This window comes from Molothrus aeneus, chromosome 2 (genome assembly GCF_037042795.1).
Source record: "Molothrus aeneus isolate 106 chromosome 2, BPBGC_Maene_1.0, whole genome shotgun sequence".
Classification (NCBI taxonomy): Eukaryota; Metazoa; Chordata; class Aves; order Passeriformes; family Icteridae; genus Molothrus; species Molothrus aeneus.
This window is the reverse complement of record NC_089647.1, coordinates 16,223,785-16,246,652: the sequence shown is the minus strand read 5'-3', so window position 1 is coordinate 16,246,652 and position 22,868 is coordinate 16,223,785. Positions and strand designations below refer to the sequence as shown.

Here is a 22,868-nt window from a genome sequence, read left to right as displayed (position 1 = left end):
CCTGGGTGTCTCTGCTGTTTTTCAAACACAGTATGTCTCTTCCTTCTGTATATATCATGTTGTCTTGCCTCTCCATCCCTGGCTGCCACAAAGGTGGTGACACTACTTAAGTTCTCATCCCTCCTCATGATCTTGCTCATTTTTGCTCCCCTGAAAAGCTCAGTCTTTTACTTCCCTCTGTTAAACCCTTTGAGACTATTCAGCACCCTGAAAAGTCATTATTCTTCCAGTGCTCCTGCAAGACTTCAATGTCTGTTTTGGTGAGGCAGTTAAGGAGTTAAAGGCTTGTGGAGTTTCAAAGCAATGCCGGACAGCTGCTGTGAAGTATTGCTACAAGTCCTAGCTGACCTCATTCTTGTCAGACAGCAGTGATAATATCCAAAAACGGGTGCAAGACAGGAAGTGTTTCAGGAAGGTGTGTGTTTCATGCAAAGACATCAGAAATATGTTTTCTCCCGGGGCCACTTGCCATAAGATCCATATTAATTTAAATGAAACACTGAAATTCCAGGCTATGTTTACAGAAACATCATTTCAGTCCAGAAAAAACATTGCCTGTTGCTCTAATGTACAAATGGCAAAAGCAATTGTGGTAACCGCTGTATGTATTTAATATAATGATATTGCTGGCTGGATGAACCTACCTGTTAAACATATGGGGGGCTTCACATAATTTTTGATAGTTTTGTTTTGATAGTTTTTTGATAGTTTTTAAGGGGTATCTTTGACTTGAAAAGGTGGTAAAGGAGGAATACAAGTCTACTTATATTTTCTAATTTACTTTATGCTCAAAGACTGATTTGATATCTAATGTGCTTTTCACTAATTTAATCAACTGAGTTCCTTAGTAAGCAGAACAAAATCTCATTTTTCCCCTAATGCATTCTCTGACTTAGAATTTAAAAGAATTAGCTTTTGACAGATTTAACATTTTTCACTAGTCAATCTACCAAGTTATCTGCAAAATGTCCTGTATATACAGGTTCTTATTATTTTCATTGTACTGAAAAGTTCCGACATGAGAAAGCTTGTATTTTATTTATATTTTTCAGAAGTACCCACGTAAAAGCATGCAAATAAAAATAATTCCTACCAGTTCAGAGCTCTTCCGCTGATAGTTAGGGATATTTTCCCTAAATTTCCCTCTTAGTTGTCTCCAGAACTGTGCCTCTTACAGTATGAATCTGCAATGAAAATCAAACATAAATGATTATTTTTTTAACAAGCATAAGTAAATACTGCTTGAGAGTTTTTTTCTTTAGATTGCAGAAGTTCTTATTTCAGCATTAGCTTGATAAATTTTTATAATTTATTAAGAGTTAGACTTGGTCCTGTAAAGATTCTTACATTTAAAATGTTGCACATGAATAATATGATTAACTGAAATGAAGTCTAGCAGATGCCTGTAGGAATATTAAAATAAAGCACTGCTATTTAGCCTCTGCTCTTGTTTCATTTAAAAACTTGTTTCTTCTGTACTTTTTCCTATATTCTTCTATAGTTTAAAAAAATACTAATTTATGTTGGTAGGGAGTGAACAAATTCAAGCTGCTGGAACTCATGTAGTAATTTCCTCTTTGGAAATTCGCCTGTTTATGAAGCTGGGTCACTGACCTTGAAGGGCCCTTTGAAAAGTGCAGCTCATGGCCAGGGACCATGGGGATGCTGAATGTTATAATAGCAGAGATTGGGATTTTTTATAGAGGTGTGACCTGGGACCTCAGGTGAGGTGCATGAGGAGATAAAGGCAGGCAAGTGGATGGAAGACCTGAGTGCAACCAAACTTAGCCCTGCTGCATACTGAGGAATGAAACAAGTATGATCTGTGTTTTTAGAAAATGATCCAAGGATGTAACAGAAAAGAAAGGGAAGGAAAATGGGATCATTTAGATACAGGAAGACATTTTTTTTTTTCTGTTTGCTGGTATCAACTCATTTGATATACACACACAGTTGTTTCAAACTGAATTATATTTTAGATTTGTCTGCTGTTCCTGGAAGTTATTGCCAAGAGTGAAAAACCACATAATACATTTCTAGTATTAAACCATCTATTACTGGTGGGTAATGACAGAGTAGAGGGAGAAGGCACCAGTTAGTCTGGGTTAGCTCATGAGCTCTGGATAGCTCTTTCTTGAACACTTAGATTTCTAAAGTTCTACTGTGCTATGTTGATTTCCCACTGCTTTCTGGATGTGATGAATTGTCTCCATGTCAATGTCAGGTAGTCTCAAGTATTCCCATGATTGTCTGCCTCAAACTTTTTCAGGTAATGTGCCATTTGATTACTTTTCTATTGGCTATTTTAATAAGATAACAATTACCAGAAAGGCTGCAATTACACCTTTTACCAAAAGAAACATGTTTGAGTTTTTAATATTTCAGATGCCCTGCATTGTCACTTATATTTTATTTAATTTTGCTTTCAAATGCTAGAGGCACAAAATTTTGGATTTGTAGTGGCTTTCTTGTTTAAATTCTGAATTTTTGTTAGTGAAGCAGGGAATTCATTCTCAAAGTCAAAAGGGAGAAAGTTTTTGTAATTACCAAACAGTTACAGATCCAGACACAGGAGGGAGATAAAACCAGAATCACATTTTACTAATTGTTTGTGAAAAGAAAAAAAATATTGTGAGATGCAGTGTAAATATTCACCTTACAAAATTATCTAGCAATGCAAAATATGAGAAATTATGTTAGTCCATCAGTCTGTCTCCTTGACTTTTCAAGGAGATCTACCACAAGGAACTTAAATAACATGCTTTCGTGTAACAGTGATGTAAAAAATATGTTATTTAAAGGTTTTTGTGTTTGTTTGTTTTGTATTTTTCTTCAAAGTGTATTGGGTTGGTTTTGACCAGTAAATGTGGATTTTGTTTCTGTTCAATCCATAATTCCAGTCAATTCTGTGACTGTCTCTTTTTGATCTCAGTGTATTCTGATCTTTCTCCTGCATCTTTAAACATGCGTCTTAAGCATTTGCCTCTTCATCAAATGTATAGAAGCATTTGTCTTGGTATTCTGAAAGAAACTAAAACCAGGCTGTTGTGGTTGTCCTCATCAAAGGTTCTTCCATGGTACACACAGAACATCAAGGAATATATTTTCTCAACTGCTTAGAAAGCTGTGTTTAAAAATCTGCAGATTTGTTGGTGAAAAGGGTAGGATTTCTGAATTGATTCGGTGGGGTTTTTTAAAAACCCAAGCAATTGAGTTTTTTGGTTAAATTACTGTTTTAACCTTTGTACTACTGAGCTTTTATAGTTGGATAATTGAAATAAGGCCTGGCATAGATGAGTTAAATGTGTCAATTTTGTGAGTAGTTACCTGTGAAATGCTCAAAATCACAACACCCTGCTCTCTCTAGTGTGACTTGGAATGACGCCTACATATGAATTAATATCAAAAAGGAAATATTCAAGTATTCATAGGGTGCATGAAAGTCCCAATAGTGGCAAGGGTAGGTAGTGTTTCCAAAGAGCAAGGCTGTAGTTTAGGGTGGTTAGACATGCCTTCCTTGAACAAATGGGATACAGTACCTAAATCACTGCACTGTTGTCACTTCTCTCCACCCTTACAGCCTATTCATGTACTTTTAAAATAGTAGTTGCACAAACCCTCCTGACCATTTTCTTACAGAATTCTTCAGTCTCTCCAAGGAAACCATTTGCATTGCACCTGTGACAGTTTGGTAGGAGGTGTGTGTGCTCTGCTTTGACTCTGCTTTCAGAGGGTACCATTTGGCTCTTCTGAGCCTGTTTCTGCTCTGCTAAAGGGGGGGTAGTGATGCTGCCCTGTTTTGGTAAGGTATCCCTCTGATCAAGAGGTGAAAGACCAGATAGAGCCTTCTTTTTACCAATCCCAAGAGAGCTTGAATACAAACTGCATGAAGGCCTGAAGTCTCTGAAGGAGATTTAAGGAAATCCTGCTGGGATTTAATTCTGTGTCTGAGTCATTTGAGCTTGTTTTTTGACCCATTAATAAACCCTTGTCACACTACTGCTGCTGCCTTTTGTTCCAGTCATTACATTCCTCTGCAGTCTCTGTAGCCATTGTCTGCTTTGTTTCTTTGGTTTTGTTTTTCTTCACTAGGGATAGATTTTTAAGTTGGCAGAAGGCATAAAATTCGGTTCCCACCACCAGAAAACTCGGTGTGTTTGCAAGGGGTATACAATGGCCATGCAAGCTCCACTGCATGTTCCCTTTGGCAAAGTGCAGCTTCCTTCTCCCTTCACTGGGTGTGCAGCCTCAGTGGGCAGCGAGTCCTCCTCCTCCTTGCCATTCTGCAGCTCGTGCTGGCAAAAGAAGCAGTGCCACAGAGCAGGGTATAGGAGAAGCCTCTGAGGACCCAGATATGTGCTGTGGGATATTGAATACTGCAGAAAGCTCTTCTCACCCTTCTGTGTGTGCCTGGAGGCACACACAGGCTCTCCCCATGGGACAGATACCTAACGTGCCTGAAAGAGTCTCTGTGGGCTTTGGCTCTCTGTTGAGTGTGTGTGGGCCATTTAGAACAGACAGCTTTCTCAGAGGGGACAAAGGTCAGTTTAAAATTTTTAGGTGTAATATGTAATGCAATCTGCTGTTGGCAGATTTGGAAGATACCCGTGAAATCTTTGTCAAGGAAGAGGCCTTTTGTTTCCAAGGGAAAGTTTTGGACGCAGAGTGGGAAGAGGAGTATTTGCTAGATATGTCTGAAATATGTTTGTTTTGAAAGCCACTATTGAATTAGGTGTAAACTTTGAGCCTGGTTTATATTCCTCAGGGCAGGGGAAGATGGAATCTGTTGTTTATCTGAGTGCAGGTTTTCCCCAGGGTGCTTATATACACTACAGAATATTCATTAAGCTGCTGGCATTGTATCTCTAAATCTTTTCTTTGATTTCAGGTCTTAAATTAAAAAAAGACAAGCCAGATATTCCCACTCCTCCCAAAATAAACCTAAGTTGTGAAACTGTCCTTAGCACTTTAGCTGAATGAAGCACAAACACCTACTGTTTTCTGGCAAGCCCTGTTTTATCCATGTAGACACTCTTCTGAGAGTTGTTTCACTGTGTCCACATAGTCTTTACCTCACCTTCAGAGAGACTGATGACAAAGGGAATATTTGTAAGGCAGATTACTGCCTATTTAAGATTTGGGGTTATCTGTGTTTTCCAGCACATGACATTGAACAACTACCAGGGACAAAGGAATTTTTTGCTTCTCCCAAGTTACTGTTGGCTTTAAAGCAAGAAGCCAGGAAAGGGACATGCCATTTACATGAGTTTAGAAAACCTTCAAAACATCTCTTTTAAAATTTTCATTAAGAGATATAAGGCTACTGTCTTGGCATGATGGAGAAGCTTTCCAAACTGGTTTGAGAAGATAAGTGCATTTTCTTTGTTATTTTGCATTCCACTAATAATGTGATTATTGTGCTACCATTTTAGCTGTACAGTTGGTCATATTTTGTACACTACTTTTAATATTGTAAAAAGGATGCCATTAATAATGAGTAGGAACAAAATGGTTAGCTGGTTCTAACTGAGGTGACACATTTCAGCTGTTTCAGCTCAGCTCTTGTAGAGGGTCAAAGACAAAGGAGATTTCAATTTCTAGAGCTTTGCTTTAAGATGGAAAGTAGACCTGCAACCCTGTGGTTCAAAGTCATGAAGGTAAGAAATTCATTTGGCAGTTCACAGAATTGTTGCTAAGATAAAATGAGAAAAAAGTGAGGGACAAAGGAGTGTTCAGTGGGAAGGAAGTATCGAGAAAATAGACAGTCTACTTAGGAAGACTTAGAAACAGATGAAGCCATGAGAAACTGAACAAAATACCAATATAAGAAGTGGGTTTGCCATACACTTAGAGTTAAGCACACATTTCCTGTGGTGCTCTTCTGGGAATTGCTAATATGAAACAGTTTTTGTGGGACTTGAGTTTTAACACAGCGGCTGCGACTACCTGCACACCTTGTTTTGGGTGATAATTTTGCTTGTTTTAAGAAACTAAGGGTTATTCCATTCTGCTTTTAATCTACAGGGTAATCTACAGGGTTTTTCATTTGCTTCAGAATGAATGGCAGTGATCTGCCCTTCCTTCAAGTGACCATTACTTTTACAGGATATTTAAGGTGAAATAGCCGTATACCATAATGTAGATTATAGCCACATTTATCAAAGTGACTGCTATCGGTTCAGACTGAGCAATAACTTTTAAAATAAATTCTGAAGTTTCCATTTTTCACTTCACTTGCCCCAATGATTCCCCTTATCCTTTTTGTATTTTTTGGAGTAACCAAGATACCTAGCTGAGACATGAATCTTGCCTAGCAGTACACTTTGTACTCATTGTAAAATTGGTTCCCAACTGTACACTATAAAAGATGTTTAAAAACATCTAGACTAACATGGAAATTACGTAACTGTGGTAAAAACTTCAAAAGAAAGCTTGGGGGTTTCCCCCCGCCCCGTTTGCTTTGTTTAGGTACATGTTTGGGCTGGATTTTATCCGTCCACTCTTGCAAATCCTTCGTATTTGTACTCTTAACTGGTTCATCAGGAGCTTTTAATGAAGTATGTAATCTCATGGTGGGAAGATACCTCTTTTTGTTTTTCCTTTTTCCTAGTTTCCATGTTCTTTTAGGGTGTGGTTCAAATGAAAATGAAATTTAGGTTGGTCTTTCCTTTTTTTGACCTGCCAAAGGGTTTGTTCTGTTAGCATTGCTCGGCTCCCTGTAAATCAGACATTCTTCTTGGGCTGCGTCAGGTTACTAATGACATGATTAATGCAGGAAGGGTACAGGAGGATGACGTAGTGGCTCGTGCAAAGTTTACCTGAGAATTATCTGTAGCTCTCTACTGTTTAGTGTCTTTGTGAGTCATGGCCTGAAGCTCTGCCATTCCCTGTTCTTCAGCTGGGCAAGATCACACTTACCTCATTCTATGTATGCATTTCTCCCTTTCCTGCCAGATCTGATTAGAAGCACTTTTGTTTTAAACTGTTTATGAAACATTCAATACACTTTTTGCAGATTGCTGACCATAAGGCTAAATGAAAAGTGCCATTACATATCTGTCATCCAGACAGCTTTAGAAACTTTCTCTGTCCTTACATGGATTCTGATTTTTATCAACTGAATTTTTTTTCACGTTCATGGGTTTAACAGTGATAGTGTTTTGACATTAGTGAGCTTTGCAATAGGACTGTGAGTCAGTTGCTGTCCCTCTCCTGCTTCTTCTTGTGTATTTGTACAGAGAAAAGCTTACAAAATACAAACAGCAAGTTTGTGCTGCTGACTCTGGCTTTCAGAACTTCCTTGGGCTGCAGGAGCAAGAGTTCCCATCAAATTTGGTTCACCTATTGATTCCTTAATGAAGCATTTGGAAAATTCATTTTACTGACATGAAAACAAGGGCATGTTCTCTGATACTCTTTGAAGACTCGATGTACATGCAGACAATATTTGTTTTCCTATTTGTGTATGTGTGTCCATTAACTGTCACATGCTCTCAAGTCTCTTTTAAAAGACCAGAACTAAGTCAATGCAGAATTTTCAAGTAATGCTGATTATTTTTTCAAGGTTCCCTTGTTTTCTCTGTAGAACTGTCACAAAGTCTTTGGCATCCTTCAGGACTTTAGCTTTCCTCAGCTGAAACTGTCACCTTTTCTCTGTGTGAGCTGCTGTCTGAATTATCTTGTGCAAAGAGTGCTTAATGTTTAACTGCTCAAGAATATGCTGAAAGCAGGCTATCATTTTCCAGCCAGCTTGTGTCTCACAACCTGCCAAAGCCTATATTGGGAACACAATGTGTGGGAAAAACTTCTAAAATGATAGACAGAAAAATGTCTTGTGGGAAACCTAAAATGCCTTGAGACTCATTCTGTTACTAAAGAATGTTTTTACAAGCACAGCTTCATCCCCTTTACTTTCTGAAATTTTCAAAAATGAAAGCTAAAGCTCGAGAGCATAACATTTGTGTAGAATGTAAACAACCTTGGTAAGTGGAAAAGTGACATTTCTTGGAAATAATATTGCCTTAAGAGAAAAGAGTGGTCAAATTGAATAATTAGCCAGAAAAAACCCAAAACCCACCCAACTTAGTTCTAAAAGGCTCAACTACTTCTAGTAAAGGCTATACTGATGCCTGAGATAAAACTTTATGTGCACTTTGGTTACATTTTGCAAACATATCTTAAAGGAAAACAAACATCCTATGATCTGTTAATCTCAAAAGATGCACCAGACAAATAAATTCTTATTGTAAACATATCATTAAAATATCTAAAATTTCTCTAATGCAATGTGAATGCTTTTTACCTACATTGCAGCATATGCTAATGGAGTTAATGATTATAATTACCCAGGTGCCTAAATGGGGATGGCAAAAGTTCATGTTCAGCTTAATGTTGTCTGTATTTAATTTTCCTGCTTTTAAAGGAACTGTTTACATTAAAGAGTAACATAGATTTTATTCAGTGAGTCAGTGTTTAGGCAAAAAATAAGCATATTGTTTGACACGTGCCTTTATGTAAGCTGTGTTTCTAGAATCTGTCTTTCAGTTTGAGCAGTGAAATGGTATTTCTGGCTTTTGTTTTCTTCTGGTGAAATAGCCAGTGCCTTGGCTGTAGAGCAGATTTTTTGCTTTATGTCCAAACCCCTCTTTTTTCTCGCTTGCGACTAGAAAATGAATCAAACAAGGCTTTAAAATGTTTGTTTGTTTGTTTGTTTCCAAAATTGAAAGCACTGAATGAAGTAGAAGTGTAAAAAGTAACTGTTCTGTAAAACTTGTACTTTCACTTGTGCAGGTTTATGTGGCAGGACTTCACCACCCTCCAGTTCATCAGGTTGTGGTTGCAAACAGCCCTGTAGAGAAAGAGAGAGCAAGCTCTGTCTGGCTCCTTGGCTCAGGCAAGCCCACAAATCCAGAGAAACCTCTGATTGAGGAAGGACCTGAGAGGCAGGAAACAGATGTTGGCAGCAGTGTCCCGGCTCAGGTAGCCAGATAACAAATGTACCAAGCCAAAATAACTAAGTGGGTTAAATGGCTATAACTGTAGCTCAGTCTTATTTATTTGGCTACTTAAATCCAGGTTTACTTAAAGGAGTACTGTGCTCTTCTTTGTTTGGCATTTGTGATGTGTTATCAAGCTTCAGAGACCTTGTCTGATAACACCAAGGTCACCCACCATGTGTTTCTGTGTGCATTTAGGTACCTTTCTCAAAGTCTTGCTAGGTTCATCCAGGTATTTCAGTAGTTATTATCCTCTGTGTGCCCAAAGATCACCATGCATAGGGTGACACAAAAGGACAACATCAGAGTCTTACATATTCAGAAAAAGTCCAAAACTGTGTATGCTGTTATGCTATTTTTGCTGTGTATGCTTTTCTTCCTGTGGCCTTTGCTAGTACATTAGTTGTACCAGCACCACAGGAAGCCTGCAGCAAACTATTTCACTTGGGTGTTGGCATCTTATCCTCCAGGGAGAGTGCATAGAAATGCATTTTCCAATCTGCTTTCAGGTTTTGGATGTTCCTGGTATCCATTCACCAGTTCAACAGTCTCATATTACAAGATCCCGAAGGATATGGGGAATCTCAGGGTTAAAAAATAAAATAAACTCAAAAACCACAAACAAACGCACAACAAAATAAAAACTCGGGAAAAAAAAAAGCCCAAATAAACAAAACAAAAACACCACCCTTGAGTAGTACAAGTGGAATTGAAGAAACCCTTTCAGGGCTGTTGCTGCCTGACTCCTGGCTCACTGTAGGAGCCCTTAGTCTGAGCTCCTGCAGGTAGATAATGGCAGGGGAATTCAGGGGGTGTCTCAGTGCCCTCTTGCTCTTTGGTTTAACAACATGAGAAAAGTGCAAAATGTTACCGTCAGAGATCTTCCTTCATTCCTGTTCCAGATTTCCTCTTGGGCTTTGGTGAGTTTTCTTGTTTTTAGATAGCCCTGATTTTCCCTCATCTCCCATGATTGCTGCTGCCACCATTTTTCCATTTGAGAAGCTGTTTCCAGAGATAACCTCTTAAGCTTCCTGAGTGCAACCCTGTGACAATTTTAATTTGTACATGTTATTTTCTGCCACTTCTCTAGCATTGGAAATTTCCATTTCCCAAATCTCTTTAGGAGAGGTAGGAAAAAACTCGCTTTGTGTGGGTAATGAGGCATAGGTGGTGTATTTGTCTTTTAGATCTCTATATCAAATATTTTCCATTTCTGAATTTATTAAAACTCCCTTGGTTGTAGTGCTGACTGGGGATTTGTTTTAATATCATATAAAGGTTTTTTTCTTCTCTCCTAAATGCATGAAAAAGATAAGTCACCAAACTTAACACTGCTATAGAATTTTAGAAGCTGGTTCAGATATGAAGAGAGTTTATTTCCTTAGTTGAATACCACTTAGTAAAAGTGGAATGAACCTGTTTAAAAGTATTGGATCTGATACTTCTGTCACTGACCTGTTGCTCTAGGGAAGAAGGACTTTTATCTGTTTTTCAGACAGTCATTCCCAGTATTGGGGATGGACCAGCTGAGAAACAGATTTTGATTATAATAAGTTTTAGCAAATTTCATTCCAGTGGCTTCCTAGGTAGGAGAGAAAGGGCTTGGTGTGAGCTTGTGAACCTACTTACATTGATTCAAATCCCCATAAGACACAAATTCATGGGAAGCCAAACCACATTGGTTCCACTGTTTGTAGAGCTTCTTTCTCTTTTCTGTGGTGGTTTTTTTAAAATCAAATTGTCTGCCTTTGCTAAACTTCTGTTGTGTTGCTATCTTTACTGTGTATGTTCCAGTTGCTAAAATACAAGAAGCCACAAAGGGCGCCATTGTAATAAACAAGAACAAATAAGGAGAGTCTGAAATGCTGTTTCTTGCAGATAGTTGACTCAAAATCTGAAATAAAAAAAGTTTCTGTTTTTGGTATTTATTTTATTTATAACTTTCTTACACCACTATGAACTTCTTTTCTTCCACTGGCATACAAGAGGACTACTGCTCACTTGCAGCTATTTAAGAAATGCAAGCAATGAAAGTAAAAAAATACTTCAGATTTGAGAATTAGTTTTTATCTAAACGTAATGATTTTACATTCTGAATGTTAGATCTGTTTTCAATTCTGTATGCATGTTCCTTAAGCAAATTTTTGAAAACATCAATTTGTGATGAAAGTTCAAGTTTCTGATTTTCCGTCTTTTCTTATTTCTGATTACCATTTCATATAATGAAATAATCACCATGATGCTTGTGCTTACTTTAGCTGTAGTTATGTATAAATAACAAGGATTAGGCATGGAAAACTATGATTATAAAAGCAATTTAGCCTGATAGATATCCTTCAAAATCCTCCTGTTTATGCATGGCAACAGTATGAGATTACATTCAGTTTAAATTTGAGTCCTGTATTTAAAAGTTTCTGAATTTCTGTGGTCCAGCCCCCTTTTTGAAACCTTGAAAATTACCTATTTGAAGCTTGTGTCTGCATAATCCTTAATACAGAATTGCTGCAATTTTCTTTAGAGACCCATCATTTCAGGCAAAGTGTTTTTATATTCCATTGTCACGCTGCTTCAAGACAGGTTTCCCTCTGCTAAAATGGTTTCCTTTATTGCTTATTTGTTTATATTAGTAATGGTTTCCCTCATAAGGTTAATTACTGTTTCAAAGAAATTGCAATTTCCTGTTCTGGTGTAACTTGTTTACTTTAGATTTGTTCTGGAATTCTTTCTATTTTGAAGATTTTATGCTCCAAGGGATGATTCTTAATCTTTCTTACCTTTTCCTCTCTCTTTTCTTCTAATTTTAGGTAAGAATGAGTTTTGCATTCATTTCTTGGTTTTGAAGAATTTCTGCTTGGGTAAAGTATTAAGCTCTCTATCTTCCTTTAAAAAATTGTATTCTTTTTCTCTGTATTTAAGGGAGGAGGAGGAATTCTTGGCCAAAGCTAGTACTGTGCCCTTTTAAATACTCTGATACAGTTGCTGGAAGAGAATTAAAAAATTTCTAGTAGGTGTTTGGATTTTTCTTAATAATTTTTTATATGCAGGATGATAGTAAAAATGTACAAGCAAGTTATTAACTGTCCTCTGTAGTAATTTGGTGGAGTTTGAAAAATATTTCCCTTAAATGAAGCAATGTACTGCTTCAGATTTCTTGTGGAAGACCTGCATGCTCAAAGGCCCTGCCAAAGTATGTAATAAGGCTTATAGAGTAGAAGCTTTTTGTCTGTCTATATCCAAGAAGAATTTAAAGCTAGATAGTAAAAAGCAGGTCAGCTAAACACACACTGAAAATTAAATAGTAACTCAACAGGGTAATTAACACACATTGCAATACCAGGATCAGCGTTGTTTCTTCTTTTTTGAAATATAAAATCTGGTATGTCTTTGCTGTGTAATGATGTGGGGCTGTACTGAACTGTGTTTTTCCCTCCTCAGCCATTACTAACTGTAGAGTTGGAAGCTTTCTGTTAAGAGGCTGCAATCTCAAGGAAAAAGATCTTTCATTTAGCAAGCCTTCTGATTATAGGAGAATTGCTTTATTGTGGAAAGTAATGCAACTATAAATATGACTTCCTGTGCAGTAGACATGTTTGCCAGTTTCTGGAAGCTTGAAAAAGGAGATCTTGTCTGGTTACAATTCACAATCAACCTATGGAAAGGAGTTGAGAACAGCAGACCGTTTCTTTTATCAGGGACACTCTTGGTTCAAACTACTGCAGTTCTGCTTTTTTGTTCCTTTTCCTCCACAAATTCAGTTTTAATTAATCAGTGGGAGGCCCAGCATGAGGTAATGCTGGAAATCAACAATTTGAATCCTGTGATTCTTAATAGAAAATTAATGAAAGCAGAGGTATTGCTATCTCCTTGGTCAGAAAATATGTCATTTGGACAGTATCTAAAGGTAGGCTCTGGGCTGCTGTGTGCATAATATTCCTTGGGGGTCTGTCCAGTTTTAGAAGATCAAAACTAAAACAAGAAATAGTGTCATTCATACTGGGAAATAACCCTGATCACTAAAATTCTCTAGCATATGTATTGTCACAACTTAGTCAGAAGGACTCTGGAGTCCTCTAGTCTGATTCTTTGTGTAATGTAAGGCAAAAATCTCTTGATCATTATTCAAACAAATTTTACATAGGCTCCAGCCTCTAATGAAGTCACTGCAAGCTATGTTAATTTTAATTTTTCTCGAGTCTTAAATATGCTCCTTCCTTGCCATTCTATCTGAAGGGCCATTCTCCTTCTGGAAGGAGAAGTTTGAGATGCTGTGCTTCTAGAGACAAAGCTTGTAGTTGCTCAAAGTTGGGTGTATGGTGTTTGTCCTTATCCTTATGGCTCCACATGAGACTGGATCTCAGGTGGCACTGAGGAAGAGGTGGGAAGCAGTGTGACAAGGACAGTAGGGTAGAGAAGTAGTGGCACTTGATGGCATGAGAGTGAGGAAAAGGTGTAAGAAAGCTGTCATCAATCACTGCTTCAGAGAGGGAAGAAAACATTGATCTAGGATTTAAAAGGTAGGATTGCTATACTTGTTCTCCATATAGTGGCCTTGACTGTGTTCTTGGTTTTAGATTAACCAGAATTAGAAGGGATTGAGGCCATCAGGTAGTGGTTCTCAGTGGGAGAAACCTGAGAGGAGGAACGGGGAAAGCACTCGTGCTCCATGTCCTGCACACGCTCTTGCTTATGTACTTTCTCTCACTCGCTGTTGTCCTTTCCTGGCAGTCTCTTTTCTTGGTTAAAGAATTACCATATTTGAGAGTTTGAGGCTGAGCACAGCTTTAATTACCTGTCTGGAGTGTTGCATTAGTTTCACTCTGTCAGCTACCCACCTCCATATGCTCTCTCAGCCTACTTGTGTCCAACTGCCGTGCAGTGTTATGTACTCCACAAAGGACCAGAAACCTGGACATTGTGCCCCTGCTCTGGGCCACATCAGCATGCAGTGCATGTATATATACTGCACACACAGCACAAGCCTGGGCCATGTGGATAGCCTTGCTACAGTGCAGTTTTCTTTTTTCTCTTCTATGTGTTGTTTTCTGAATGGATAGCGGCTTGGGGGCAGGGAGGAAAGACCAAGCCTGGATTTCAATTCCTTGAGATCAGGTTTTGCACTGGTTTCATAGAGTCACTTTATGTCATTCAGTTAAGAAAACAGTTAATAGACCTAGATTTGAGGACAGATAGAAACACTACTTTCTTTGATCTGAGTTCAGTCCTGTAAATTAAAGGAGACACGTTCTTACAGACAAACTGTCTCCTCTGAAGATCTTCACTATCATAAAGCTCCTCATCTGGGGAAGAAACGAAGGATGCAGTTCAGATTATTTTAAAATATAAATTTAACTAAAAAGATAAATAATTAAGTGTAGATGTAGATTACATCACTTGTTCTGCAGTACTTATATTTTCTACAAGGATACCAGTTTGCTGCCAAAATATGACTCAAAAGATCAATAGCAAACAATCTGTACAAGTTTACACAAGAGAACTGAAGTAGTTCATTCCATAAGCATTGTGTTTTAAAAGCACACATTTCAAAAATAGATACTTCTTTGGGAAGGCTGCTTTCTTAATTTTCACTGTTGCTTTCAGAAGTATGTCCAAATAGTTACAGGGTTGAGTTTTTTTGGTTGTTTTGGGGGTTTTTTTGGTGTGTTTTTTTTTCTGAGAAAACTTTTGCTGCACATTGAGGATGTAAGGGAATTGGAATGGCTATGGCTCTGAATGCTTGCAGTTAACAGAGGTCAGTCATAATATTTCTGGCCACAAAGACAGTCTTAAATTTTAAAAAATGGAAATTGCAAGTTTGATGCCTATTTATTGTAACAAAGAATTGAAATGGAGTTCTGAAAGGTACATTCCTATTTAAGGATATGCTGATCATGGTGGCTGTGGTTGAGAGAGACTCATTTGTCATGTCTTTATAAATAGTGCTGTGTATTTAATGTTTAATGTGTTTTGATTTCTTTAAAACCCCATGGATTTTTTTATCTAAAAATCTATGTATTAAGAAGTGAATGATACTTTCTCCATATCTGTACTTGGTTAACATTCTACAGAAAAAAATTACTAGCACAACATAATACTGCACTAAGAGACATAACTCTTATTTTTGTATAGTCCTTTTTTGTTGAGACTGTCAAACATTTTGCTTCTTAGTCATTGTCTTTAGAGTTCCTTTAATCATCTGTATGTTGGTCCATTTACCAAGCCAAATACCAGGAGGGAAAGGGAAGGAGAGCTGCCAACTCTCCCCTGTTTTTTTATTTTTGAGATTTAAAAGTTTCACACAAATTTCTCAAGCACTAGGAGGAAAAATGTGCAGTTTAGGAATGAATCCTATCCCTTTTGTTCAGCTCATGCTTTTCATTAAACTCTTTGGCTCTTGATTTGACATTATCTACCCAGTAACTGATAGTCAAAGTCTCCACAGCATTTCCAACAATTCCAGAGGCGTCCTGACCATCTACAGATAGTAATGTTTGATAGCACTGGGGGCTTTTTTATGCTACAAATGTGTGAGTATGTCATAGCTTTTAGATTTGAGAAAAAGCACACATTTTAGAAAAACAACTCAAAGAAGCAGAAATTGGAAAATTTGGAGTAGGTGGGAAAGAAGGGCAACTGAGGTAGTCAGGGCTTTCAGCTCAGGGTGTATTGCTCAATGTTCCTTAATTTTGGCACTCATCTGTTGAGATTGTGAGAACAACCTTCATTATTCTTAGCAGTTAACCCACCACAAAGGTTTGTTCTCCTTTCATAGAGTACTTGTCAAAATACTATGACAACTAGGCTGATTTTAGACAAACAGATCCTGGCTCTAAAAAGACAGTAAGTCTGCAAATCAAACATGGAGAGCAGCCATTAGCACTGGGAGAAATAAGAAACCACAGATTGTTTTCTCATTGGATGAGGAGCTTAAAGCAACATAAAGTTAATTGAAGAATTCCTTGAAAGTGGAGTCAGCCTAAAATAAAAGCTTAGGGGTCTATAATTTTCTAAATGTGAAAGCTTTGTGAGCAGTAGTGAACATAAAAGTTTGAAAAAAACATAGTTTAGTAAACAGATCTGGCTTGTGTTATGGACTGTCCTGTTTTAATTATTCATCCAAATAATGTAGATTTGCAGTATGATCTGTAATTAGGCACAGTTTGATTTATGGAGCTGGCCCCACATAAACTGTGATGTCATGCTGTACTGCTCAAAATTACAGCTCTGCTCTTGCAGTTTAAAGACGATTATTTTTAACTTTGGAATGCTTCAGTTTTGTGCATCTTGGCTTGTAGCTTTGTGAACTTAAGATGTGCTCTGCTCCTCTCCTCCTTCCTCTCCCCAGATCAAAGCAATCTGTTGTAACGTAACCAGAACAAAACCTAGTGAAATGGACTTCTGAACATTCTCAGCTTTAATTCTTGTTGGTAAATAAGAAGAAAAGCAAGACTCTTCATGCTTGCTGTCAGGGGGGGTTGGGAAATAGATACAGTAGGAATTAAACTATGTTTTGCCAGGTGTCCAGATGCTGATGCCATTCCAGAGCAGGAATGCTTCATTTATGTCTCAAAAAGATCTTAGTTTTCTTTTGATGCTGTAATTGAAGAAAAAGAAGGGGGAGGAAAAGCAGGGAAAAAATCCAACCACACATACACACAAAGAAAGGAGAGGGGTGGGATCTGCACTGCCTGTTACTGCAGGTAATAATTATTTACTAGGAATGGGAGCTCTCACGCACATGAGTTTTTACTCATATGCATTGCATTTTCTGCTTGTTTCCCATTTGAATAGGAAAATTTGCCTTTCCTTAAACCAAAGTCTGTTCCAAATGCAAAAGGAAGCTTTGCACAGGAGGATTTTTGCATTTTCCTACAGAGCAGGTCTTCTGCAGTGATGAGCAACATCCCTTCCTAGCAGCATTCCTGATCTGAACTTGTGGGCATACACCAGAATATGGAGGAAGGGAGAACTGAAAGCTGGATCTGAGTATGATCTGTCCTGCCAAGCTCATTGAGCAGCTTAAGAAGAGAACAGCATTTCAGGGCTGTGAGACTTTCTCAGTCTTTCTGAGTCAAGACTGCTTCAGGCAAGGCCCCCACAGCCTGACTGCAAACTGGGGAGGGAACAAGAATAAAGGCATGGAGGTGTCACAGTTATACTAGAGGCACTTAATTACCTGGTGATATCAAAAGGTGGGAATTGTGTTCAGAAGGCAGTAGCTGTGGCAAAGGAAGGCAGATTCCGTTTTCTAACAAAGCAATTTCTGACTGGGAAGGGAAGGTGAAAATACCTTCCTGTGGATTTCAGTGGGAAGATTCTGTGAGCTGCTCTTGGTGGTGATTGCAGTGTTTCAGGCTCGTGCAGGTTGAGAACAATGCACAATGTGTCATTGCAAAGCTGTGCTTCTTATGAGGAGCCTTGATTATATAGCAGCTGACTCAGTTTCTATGCTATAAACTGATTACAGCTTAAAAGACTGATAAAAAGTCATGGGATTTCTTAGGGTTTTTTATAAGGAAATTCTCAAATGAGAATAATGAGAACATTTTTAATATAATCAGTTGTTGACTAATATATTTGTTTTAGATGTGTAACTGCTGTAGTTGTCCTATAAGTATATTCAGTTTAGGTAATGAGGCTTGGAGACAGTGTTGCTTTGGGGCAAAAGGGGAAAGGAGTTCATACCCTGTTGGTGCTTTGGTGCCAGTGAATGTAAATGGATGGAAAGTGTGCACCAGTTTGCTAAGGAATTATATGTACAGTGGAAAGATTGCATGTCTGAGTTGATCTGCTCTTTTTTTGACCTGGCAAAATTGCCAACTGAAACTAAATTTAGCCATCTAGAATAAGGTGAAAGCATTAATTCTTTGAACATTTAGGTCTCTGGTTTGGTGTCAGTTACAGGGGCCTGTAATGTCTTGATTGTAACATAATATCAGTAAACAGCCAACATTTGCTTAGGAGCAGAGCACCTCTCTTGTTTTGATGAAATGAAATTTAATAAGTGGTAGGCTTCAGATAATTCCATTGTAAGATGCTAATGTTTTGTCTTGTGTTAATATATGTTTGGGGTTTTTTTTATTATCAGTTACAAATCTGAATATAATCTCTTTTCCAGGATGGTAAATCAGTGAAGTTAAAATCAGTCTTGCCCAGAGGTCTGAGTGAGGTGGCTGCCATGCAGTGTGTGTGTGTCTGGACACATGCATTGGTTTTGTCCTCACTTTCTTTAGTGGATCTGGCAATATACTTGGTACAGAAACAGTCAGACCTGGAGAAACTTACAATTGACAGCAGTTTAATTCTTTTCTGTGTTTTAAATGACTGATGCAGGTTTAATTTTATTTTTTTGGCATCTCTTCTCATGACACTTACTTGCAGAAACCATTCTTGGAACTTAGAGGAACAGCTTGCCTCTGAGAGTAATAACAGCTTCTCCATCATTTTGTCTTGTCATTAAAACTGGACATTCATCCACAAGCTGTCTCACAGCTCTGTAGTTAAGGACTGAAAATACTCTGTGAGGATCTTTAGCCTGCAGTATATGCTGAAGTGATCCTTATGGCCAAAAAGTTAAGGGGGTGATGATGACTGTCATGAGAAACGAACAGGGAGGTGGGACATGAACATGCCTGCTGTGATACCTCTGGAATTGCTAGGAGCTGACCAGATGGAAAGTTAATGACATTTAGCAGTTAGAATACTTCAAGTAGCTCCCCCTTCCTTTTGCTCTATAATGTAAAGCGGTTTAGTATTACATAAAAAAACAGTCTCTTAAAGAATATGTGCCTGAAATTATTTTCATGATACTGATACCAAAACTGGGATCACGGCATACAAAAGTACTTGAGCAGGTGATCAAATCTGGTACACTGGGAGTCTCATGATGGTGGAGTCTTGTGAGTGACACAGGGAAGAGCACATCTGGCAGCTGCATAATTTGAACAAGTCCTTGGGCATTGATTAATGGTGTGCTGGTCACATACAAACACTTAGCACATCTCTTGCAAAATTCTGCCCTCTCATACCCACCTTCTCAGCTGCAATTGTTCCCTGGCTTGTTTTGGTCAGAACAAGCAGACCCAGAACAACCAAAAAAGTTGAGGGAGCTCATCTGTGCTAAAGTGTCTTGGGTGGAAATGACTAGAGAATGATCATGCAAGCAGCTAGGCAAGTTTGAGGAGTTGACCTGCCCTTTGGCTGTGTGTAGGAAAAGGGAGACATCTCCTCTGAGGAGAGGCCACTCCTGGCAGAGGATGCATGCTCACCAGCAGTGATGTCTTTGCTCTGCATCTGGGGGCTGTGAAGGCAGGTGCACACAGATTATCACCTGGCTGCTGTGTCCTGCATTGCAAGCTTGAGCTGGTTGGCAGAGAAGCTGTGATGCCCCAGGTCAGAGTGTGGCTCTAGGAAAGCTAAGTACACTTAAAGGCAGACTGCTGCATTTGTTGGCAGAGATAAAAACAGCACAGCTTTGCTTTTGGTGTTTTGTGAGACCACTTCTGACAGGCATAATGGAAGGCACGCTTTTCCTCAAATGCAGCTTTTGCCCAAGTAAAGCTTCGGCTCATTATTGATTATATCTGGATTTCAGGAGGCAGTGCTAAGATGATTCACATTCATTAAGTAAACTTCTAGCACTATCCTGGGAGGCAGGTTTAGAGAGGAGGAAATGGAGATGAGTAACCTAAAGGTGCAAAGGGAGTCTGCTTCTGAGCTGAAATTAAACTTTGGCTCTAGGCATTTTGCCTCTGGAAAATCCTACACTACTTGAGTTTCATGTCAACACTGTCCCATTACAACACTGTAATTTAGAGTAATTTATAAATCTGTATCTGTGGTGGATAAGATTTGCATAAACCACATCTATTAACAGTAAAAAGACTGCCATTAAAAAATGAAGTAATAAAAAGATCATACCATCAGTCGCATGGATAGACTGGCTAAGAAAGGGGATCACTTCTTTATATCTGGCTTCTACTGAGCATTGAGAAACAGATTGTCAGACCATTGGCCACCTAGTCTTGTATGTCATCTATCCAGAGAAAGATTATAGGGACAGGACAAGTCTGTAGTCATGTCATTTTTGTCTTGCTGGTTTTGAAAAATCTGCTCAAATTCTATTCTGAAATCTATTTTCGGCTTTGAATTTTGGAAATTGTGCCTCATTGTGGGAACATATCCATAGTCATCTGTCTTTTCTTGTGAATTATATGATCAAGCACATCCAAGCCTCCCTCAAAAATGTTCTGTAATCACAATCTGCTAATGCTGTGTTGTGATATATACTTGCATTTGTGAAGTTTCTTTTAAAGCAGGATAAATTTGTCTGTCCACCATAGCCTAAAAGACATGAGAAATATGATGAGTCTAGTTACAGTGTTTGTTCTTTCATTCATTTTATAGAAGAATTAGTGGTTATGAAAACTGACAAAAGACCCTTTCCTGTAGGAATTTGAAGGGATATAAGGAAGGCCCTTATAAAATGTGGAAGAAGTCACTGTGTTTCATGTTTTGTTCCCAGAGCTCTGTGGTTGCCTCCTTGCCATGGGTAGGCCAATCATTTATGCTAACATCAGGACATGCTTACCCTGAGTGGCTTTTGCATTATCATAGGCCATCCAGTCCACTTAGTAATCTTTGAGAAAAGTATTTTATGGCTTTGTTTTTAATTCTGCTGTGAACATTTTTCTTTTAAAACAACAACATCATAAAATTATTTTATTAAAAGTTACAAAAGTGGGTAATTAATTAACTTTTTTTTTTCTAAGATTTTAAAAGCGAAGTTGTGATTTTTTTTAGTAGTTACACTAGATTGTTATCCTCATTTCCTTTGTTCCTTACAGCCATACAAATTTCCCCTGGTTTTCAGAGGAAAAATGCAGGCACAGGGGTCAAAGACCCAGCATGTTGTTCTCGGAAGAAGCTGTTTCATTTTTCCTAATGTGGACATGCAGTACTAAAGCTTGCTGGTTTGTGACTGAGCAGTACTAAAATGCTGTTCATTGTCAGTCTCTTCACATCTGAATCATATTATTCAGTCCAGATTTTCTTTGAAACCACTGTCAGATGTGCAGTATGGATGAATGCTTGGAGAAACCAATGGGTGTTTGGCACTCTGATGCTCTTAATTATTGAGGTTAATCGTTAATTTCACACATGGAGAGAAAATGCTTATTTCTGTTATTTGTTTAGATTTACATGTTGAATGAAAGGTATAGCTGATTTTTTTAATAAGGAAAAATAATTGTGGAGAAAATAGTAGGCTTTTGCTTTGCTTATGCTATGCATTTGGAAACAAGGTGGAACTGGTTTTATGCATCTCTTTGTAATCATGAATTTATTTCTTTGTTTGCTTGAACAAGTATATCACTAGAAAACAGTGGCATTTGGTTTCATTGTTCCTTCATCCAAATTTTACCAAGAAGGAGAAGAAAAAGAACCTTTCTGAGTTCCTTTCAAATAGTGATCCCCTCTCTTCCTGCAAATAAATGTATCCTGATTTCTCATCTGCAAATAAAGGCTGAGTTATTTTCATTTCTCATGTGCAAATAAAAGGCAAGAGCGTCTCATTCCATCTGTCAAATCACTGGTTAGTATGTGCATTGTTGCATCCTGACGTGACATACATTGTTTTTATTTTCCTTTAATCCCTTAATTTATAAAGATGACTGAAACCTGCAGAAAAGACCTTGGTACCTGGAAATTTAACTTTTAGCTTTAGGAATGAAATCTGGTACTAGATACTGCCTCTTTCCAAGAACCTTGTCGTGCCTGCAGTTTGCAAAGTATTTCAGCAGCTTTTATTTGTATGAATGAGCTTCTGATTTATTTCTCTTGTTTATAGATATAGTATTAATTAAGTATAAGTAATGAAAAATTAAAGAGCTATACCGGAGAAGCAGGATTTTAACTTCTGTTTGGAACATGTGCCTAGTCATGATTGTGAAGGTTCTTTTTTCTGCTCTTATGGGTTTTTTTTAAACACATGGCTAGAACATCCCATATGTTGTAATACTTTCCATTTGCAGAGCCTTCTGTTTGATGATTGCAAGCTGCTCTGTAAATATTTTTTGGTCTGACAGTCATTTTTCAGAGTCTGGAGCCCTCTCCATTTTTGGTGGGAATGCAGCTAAGTGATTTGTTTGGGGTCATGCAGGGTATCAGCTAGAGCATAGTGGTGACATGGATTTGTACATTTTTTGCTTTTCTGATGTCTTTATTGTATTTTTCTCTACATTACATAGTAGAGTACAGCATACCTGGAAAATAACTAGAAAAATGTTTTGGGTTGAAAATACAAAGTTTGGAGAATAACTTGTGAGAGTTTGGAATAAGTAATCATTACTTCTAGACACATTTTGGAAATGATGATCATCGAGAATAACAGGTAAACTGGACTAACAGTCTTAGGAATCCAATTACTTTTGGATTATTTTAGATCATATACAAATGCTCTGTATGGCTTATGTGTAAACTTGAATTTTTAAAATTCCAGAATAAAAAGTGTTAAGATAAGACATTTTGATCTGTGTGGTGTTTGTGTTTGGTGGTTTGAGTTTTTTTTCTTTTTTGTGCGCGACGTTTTTTGGTGGTTTGGGGTTTTTTTGTGTTCCTTCCTCTTCTCTACTGGATACAATTGCAACTCTTCCACTGCTGCTAAGTGTAGGCGAATCTTGCATACCACAAAGGTGATAGGCTGAGAGGATTTTCAGTAGCTGAACACAGAAAATAGTTTCAGTTCTAGGTATATAAGGAAGGTCCTGAGGAAGAATTTTGGTGTCCCTGATAAGGCGGAGCATTTAATAACAATGGAGTTTCTGCCTTCCCATTTTCCTCTTTAATTCTCGTCGTTTCTGTGAACAATTATTTCTG

General features: G+C 38.0%; 2 protein-coding genes across 3 annotated transcripts in view; one reads left to right on the top strand and one right to left on the bottom strand.

The window, feature by feature from the left end:
* The window catches only part of CMSS1 (cms1 ribosomal small subunit homolog), a 227,879-nt gene that overhangs the window by 104,986 nt on the left and 100,025 nt on the right, over positions 1–22,868 (top strand). The gene's annotated exons all lie outside the window — the stretch shown is intronic.
* The window catches only part of FILIP1L (filamin A interacting protein 1 like), a 173,795-nt gene that overhangs the window by 84,516 nt on the left and 66,411 nt on the right, over positions 1–22,868 (bottom strand). For both annotated transcript variants that reach the window (XM_066571987.1, XM_066571988.1), the window contains exon 3: positions 1,094–1,184. The gene's annotated coding sequence lies outside the window, so the exon portion shown is untranslated. The remainder of the gene's footprint in view (positions 1–1,093; positions 1,185–22,868) is intronic.